The sequence below is a fragment of the Salvelinus sp. IW2-2015 genome, linkage group LG19 (assembly GCF_002910315.2).
Source record: "Salvelinus sp. IW2-2015 linkage group LG19, ASM291031v2, whole genome shotgun sequence".
Taxonomy (NCBI): domain Eukaryota; kingdom Metazoa; phylum Chordata; class Actinopteri; order Salmoniformes; family Salmonidae; genus Salvelinus; species Salvelinus sp. IW2-2015.
In genome coordinates, this window is record NC_036859.1 from 37800591 (window position 1) to 37807454 (window position 6864).

General features: G+C 38.9%; 1 long non-coding RNA gene across 1 annotated transcript in view; it reads right to left on the minus strand.

The window, feature by feature from the left end:
* Nucleotides 1-3541: 3541 nt before the first annotated feature.
* The window catches only part of LOC139029314 (uncharacterized), an 8511-nt gene continuing 5188 nt past the window's right edge, over nucleotides 3542-6864 (minus strand). Inside the window, exon 2 of the long non-coding RNA XR_011481628.1 lies at nucleotides 3542-3657. This is a non-coding gene — a long non-coding RNA (uncharacterized lncRNA). The remainder of the gene's footprint in view (nucleotides 3658-6864) is intronic.

The following is a 6864-nucleotide window of genomic DNA, read 5'->3' on the forward strand; positions in this document are numbered from 1 at the left end:
CTGACAGACACAGCAAACCTTCTTGCCACAGCTCGCATTGATGTGCCATCCTGGATGAGCTGCACTACCTGAGCCACTTGTGTGGGTTATAGACTCTGTCTCATGCTACCACTAGAGTGAAAGCACCGCCAGCATTCAAAAGTGACCAAARCATCAGCCAGGAAGCATAGGAACTGAGAAGTGGTCTGTGGTCACCACCTGCAGAATCATTCCTTTATTGGTGGTGTCTTGCTAATTGCCTATAATTTCCACCTTTTGTCTATTCCATTTGCACAACAGCATGTGTATATATATATACTGAGATCAAGTGACACTTATGTAACTTCTGAAGGTAATTGGTTGCGCCAGATTTTATTTAGGGGCTTCATAGCAAAGGGGGTGAATACATATGCACGCACTACTTTTCCATTTTTTAAATTTTACTTTAAAAAAAAATTTTTAATTTTTTTTTGTATGTCCATTACATGAAATCCAAATAAAAATCAATTTAAATTACAGGTTGTAATGCAACAAAATAGGAAAAACTCCAAGGGGGGTGAATACTTTTGCAAGTAACTGTATTTTTGACCTGAATTCATTTTCTTTCTCCTTTACAGCATCAGTATCTCCTTTTATTGAGGCACATTTTCAAGTCTTTAGACAGACACCCAGGGCTTGTTGTTGGGAAATACTCCGACAGTTTTGTTAATGACAGTATCCTCACAGAAACTGGATGTATGATGTAATACTGTCTGTCAACTCGTGGGGATCCTTGCACCCCCCAGTCTGTGACTTCAAAGCAATCCTTGAGCTCCTCCCTACTCCCCTCACCTGAATGGATTTCGCTACAGATTTTTCACATTTCACCTGCTGCCTGTATCTCGGTAGGAGATGGATAACGTTATAGTGTGATTTCCCGATGGGTGCTCTGCACACTGCTTTGTATGTGTCCTCTACGTTGCCATAACACTGATCCAGGATGTGAGTTGGACAGGTGACCTACTGTTGCAGAGTGGGGATGTGAGCGGAGAGGGAGAGCGTATTATAATCCCCAAGCACAAATACTGGCTGGTCAGTTGATTGTGAAAACGCAGCATTGAAACAGTCTCATCCTGTCAGCAGCTTCCTTATTGTCAGGTCCAGGCACATAGACCAGAGAAACGGTCATTTGTCCGAACTTGCGTGGTAGATACAATTAGAATCTCAGTCTCTGGTGAACACTTGTTCAATCACATTACACTGCGTGGCCCAAGTATGATCTACAAAGATACATAGTCCCCCGCCTATTGATTTGTGTGACGTTGTTTTGTCTCCATCTGCTCGAATGACAGGTGTATCCATCAATATTGTCCTGCTTGAGCCACGTTTCTGTAAAGCTGATTCAATTACTTATCCTAAAGTCCTTTTCAAATTTAGCCCTTGCCGCTAACTCATTCAGTTTGTTATTTAATGACCACACATTGAAGCGGGTGACGTCTGCCCTGCCTCCGTAATCTGTTCCTGATACCAGCTCTTGGAACGGAACATCGAACAAACAGAATCAATAACGCACCAGCAAACATTGTACTTCCAAGTTAGACAGACACTACCGTTCAAAAGCTTGAGGTCACTTAGAAATGTTGACAAGGGTCACCAACTACTTGATTGGTGAATGTCAACTGCTGGCTTATAGATTATGAATCAGTGCCTTATATCACATTTCAGGTATGACCCAGATGCAGACAGTGTCGAAGTAACATTTATTTCTAATACAGGGGTGGTCAAAGGCAGGCCGGGGTCAGTAATCCAGTGAGGTGGGGAAAGGTACAGAACGGCGGTCAGGGTCAGGGCAGGCAGAACGGTCAAAACTAGGAAGGAGCAGGGGAACAAACGCTGGTAGGTTTTACAAACAAAACGAACTGGCAACACCGGTATAAATACACAGGGGATAATAGGTGACACCTTGAGGGGGGTGGAGACAAGCGACACAGATCAATGATGAAAACCAGCATTGTTAGACTTTGTGGCCCAAATTTGAGAAATGATTCATTGAGCCTGAGCTGAGGTTTCTAAAGTTTACTTGAACACATTTGACTTTTCATTAACATGTTGACCTATTTTTCAGCTCAAAAGGCAACCTCAGCCTTGAAAATACTCATTTGCTTCCATCCAACAGTGGTGTTGCAGACTCTGGGGCCTTTCAGAACAGGTGTGTGTATATATATATATATACTGAGATCAAGTGACACTTATGTAACTTCTGAAGGTAATTGGTTGCGCCAGATCTTATTTAGGGGCTTCRTAGATGGACAAAATCAACATGCGGACGCAAGCGCGTGCCCAGTGTAGTCAGCATGTTGTGTTAACACTCTATGGTTTTGGCGTGCGCTCATGGAAATGTGTTCACTGGACTTTAACAAGACAACATATGAAGCATCCAAACTAAATATGTCTCTTTATTTGCTCTGCAGAGGACCAAGATTCAATGATTGAATGAACTTGAGTAAAAGTCCTTGAACCAAAGTTCATGTTTGATCTGCATGTAAATATATACCTTAGCATTGTGTCTAACTGTCCAGTGTTGAGATCGAGATGAGTGGCCTCATGAGTGTTCTGCTGGTCACATCAGCAGCCTTGCTGTTTATAGCTAACGGACAGAGCAACTATGATATGTTGAGGGATGTTGACAAGAAACATGTTGACATGGCTATAAGATATGCAAATAAGAATAGTGAGTTTCAGAACAATCGAAAAGAGCACCTCAATTTTTTACAAGTTCTTGGAGAATCTGAGGTAAGATTTAAATTATTCATRTTTTTTTYGTGTGTGATTCACTGTTTATCATAAAAATKAKAAATGTCTCCTTCCATCTTTCTGTCTACAGATCAATGCTCGGGAATTTAAAATCAACTTGTTCTTGAAAGCAACAGTTTGCTCTAAGGCCAKTAGTGACAGTGAACATAAACATCGCCCTGAATGTGGCTTTAAATCCAGAAGGGTGAGTAGTTCAGATCCTCCATGTGTCTTATATCCTCTTATCGCTTGGTATATCCACATACACATCCACATCCACATACTATTTGAAATTAGTTTTCTTGTGAAGGGTAAGGATACATTGGACTGCATGCTCTGGTTTAGAGCAGTGCTTCACGGCAGTAGTAAGGATCCTCCATGTGTGTGATTAGAGTTATAGCCTTCTGTGATCATTTCTGATTTGTAGATAATGAAGCTGAAGCAGAAAAGGTGTAGATTTCAGTTAAAATATTGAATTGACCTCGAAGGAGGTCAGTACAAGATCGCCCATGTCCAAATGCAGGAATTCAGTGTTTAGTATTTAGGACTCCCATATGGTGCTATAGTCCCTGGTTTGAATCCAAGGTTGTATCACATCCGGCCATGATTGGGAGTCCCATAGGGCGGCGCACAATTGGCCCAGCATCGTCCGGGTTTTGTCGTCATTGTAAATAAGAATTTGTTCAACTGACTTGCCTAGTTAAATAAAGGTTAAATGTAAAAAAAACAAATGAACCACGTCTATACATTTTTACTTAATGTGCTTTCTCTGTCTCTGCAGCCTTTTATAAACTGTGTTGTTTGCAGCAAAGACTTCCATGACAGCACTGCCCCCTACATTGACTGTGTTCTCCACAAAGATGTGAAGAAGGTAATACGCTTCAAAACATAGAAGAAAAAAAACAACTTCGTTCAATTCTAATTTCATAAACTTTTTCTCCTGACAAATCATTGTTTTTATATGAATATTATTTTCAGCAAGATGCCATCCGACATGACAAGTGTTCACATCTTCAACGTGGAGTGAGTACAACTTTAGCCTTACGTGCCGGTGCCGAAGAAGACCTTCAGCCTGGATGCCTTGGCTGTTTCTGATAACTAATGAAAGTACGTGTCCAGCACTGATGGTCAGAGGCAGTCCTTATAAAGCACTTCTGTCTTTGGATTTATAATGTAGCCTGTTGGAATTTAACACAATGCAATTCTCAAAAATACTCTTTCCAATTTTGAATCCCTTATATTATCGTAATCCACATAAATATTCTATCTAAACGTCCCCTTTGCTGATTCTCCACATATATTTACAGACAAAGTGAGAACAGTCTGCTACTTAAGATTCACATGGATTACCCCACCGCTTATTTCAATGTTGTACGTTTACGAAATAATATATTACTGTTGAAAGTAAAGCTTACTCTAATTTAACCAGTATGAGGGGTGAAAAATGATTGCATCAAATGAAATAAGGATGTTATTGGATTTTATTTTTTTCTTAATCTTAGCACTTGTTTTAAAATTTTGGGAAGAAAATTGCCTGTGTCTGCATATATGTCTTGCAGTGTAAAATGATTGCAGCTCTGTTTCTACTTCTCTCAGGGCAGAATGCCCACAGTCTGTCATCTCTGGGCAGCCAGGTCTGCCTGTGACCGCAGATCTCTACCAGGTTTTTATAGGTAACATAATGAACTTAGGGTCTGGTCCCTATGGCCAGGCTGTGTTCACACATTGTCAATTCAGTATTTTCCTCAGTCACTGTGATCATATGTCTGTAGACCAAACAGCATTAAAGTTTGCATTGGGTTTTGTCTTTCTAATAGGTGATATTTTTAGATTCGATGACGGTTAGTTGGTTGTTTAACAACAACCGAAACGTGTGTAACTATTGGGCAAAACAGACGGGATTGGCTTAGATTGTCGGACTTTAATCAAATATTTATTTTAGGGGTGAATCAGCTTTATTGCAGAAGATTGCTTCCATCAATGTAATTGTCTGCATAATTTCCAATCCCCTATTTTGGGGTAATATATACCTTTATTATTCCCCACCACCCTCCCCAATTGGAGTAAACGAATAAACATTAACCATTCAATTTATCATATTTTACAATAGTTATTTTTTGTTTTTAGTCCTTCTCTATTTCTGATGTCTATCCAGTTTGATTTTCTATTTGTAACTGTCCTATTTCACAACATTTCTGAACCTATTTGTTATTAGTCCACTCTTCAGCTCCATTCAACCCCTCCCATCTATCTCTTAATCCATTCTGGATTTCTAGTTGCCATATTTTGTTCAACTGTGGCTGTAATGCTTCACAAAAATGCTGAACCAGCTTCTACAGATTGTAAATTAAAGAAAACATGTTGCCAAAATAATTATTATATTATTGATCAATTGACTGACTTTTCAAATCACCCAGTATTGCTATCTGCAGCGTTAGTTCTAGGTCAACGTTGCAATTCTTCAACCATTCCTGGACCTGTGGCCAAAAACGACGCTACATATGGACAGTACAAAATAATATGACTGCCTACTCACAGCAAAATTCTGCTGAGCTGGAATACCCCATATATATAACATTCTATTAGTTGCAAGAATTTTGTATAATAATTTAAATAGAAAAACGTGAAGTTTTGAATCCGGGTTGTTTTGCGTGTCAATTCATAAACCATGTGCCATGGAATAGGTACATCAAATCTCTTCAACATATTTTGCAATTTATATGGCACAGCTGTCATTTTTTTTTATCCTTAAATGAAATTTGTATATTTTTTTATTTATGACCATTTTTCTTTAACCATTTGTTCTTTAATCCCCCCCCTCTCCCTCTACTTGCTCTTCCATTTTTGTTGTAATTTTGGGTAGAGCAGACATTTCCATGTGTCTGTGTGACAACTCCACCAGTCCTATTTATAATTTAATGAAAAACAAACAAGAAACACAAACCAACACACAGACAGGAAACTGAAACAAACATCTGGGGAAGGAACCAAGGGCAGTGACATATATAGGGAAGGTAATCAGGGAAGTGATGGAGTCCAGGTGTGCGCCATAACGAGCAGCCTGGTGACCTAGAGGCAGGAGAGGAAGCACACTTGACAATTATACCTTTTTTTAAAACATTTTGATTGAATAATCTTTTTATTTTACCACAATATTTGTATTTGTTCTGTCTTTTCATTAAACTGGAATTGCAACCAACTTTATATGGCTTGTTTATATTTGAGATTTTGTTTTCAAACAACCGAAAGTGAGCAGTTGTAATCTGAATAAAGGGGGGAAAAAGGCCAAAAAGGCCATCGGGTGAGACATTCCTACCAATTTACTAGAGAACCATTTCTGATTTAAGTATAATTTTGTATGACTGATGCCTTTAGTGAGAGGTCTAATGCTATAATATTTAATCATTTCTGCCCTCTGAGTTCATATTTGTTATATAAATAGGCCCTTTTAATTTTGTCTGGCTTGCCATTCCAAATAAAATTTTATATTTCTTGTTCATATAATTTAAAAAGCAGGTCACTAGGTGTAGGCAAAACCTTAAAAAAATAGGTAAACTGATATGACTAAAGAGTTAAATCAGGGTGATTTTACAAATGGAGTCACGCGTGATTCACCAAATTATATTTTGAAAGAGGAAGTAGGGTACTTTAAGAATATGTTTCAGTCTTCTCCATCTCCACTAACCGAAGCTAATTGTATGGATTTTTTCCCTATTAATAATATAAAATTAACATCTGTACAGAAAGACTCATGTGAAGGCCAAATTACAGAGGAACTTCTTGATGCAATTAATGTCACGTTCGTTGTAATGATCGGACCAAGGCGCAGCATGCTTAGAGTTCCACATAATTTTAATAAACTGAACAAACAACGAAACGCTATACAACTAGTGCTGACAGGCAATTAGACAAGATCCCACAAACACAAAAGGGAAATGGCTGCCTAAATATGATCCCCAATCAGAGACGACGATAAACAGCTGCCTCTGATTGGGAACCATATCAGGCCACCATAGACATACAAATACACCTAGATAACCCACCCAAGTCACCATCACGCCCCAACCAACACAGAGAAAAAACAGCTTACTATGTTCAGGGCGTGACAATTAA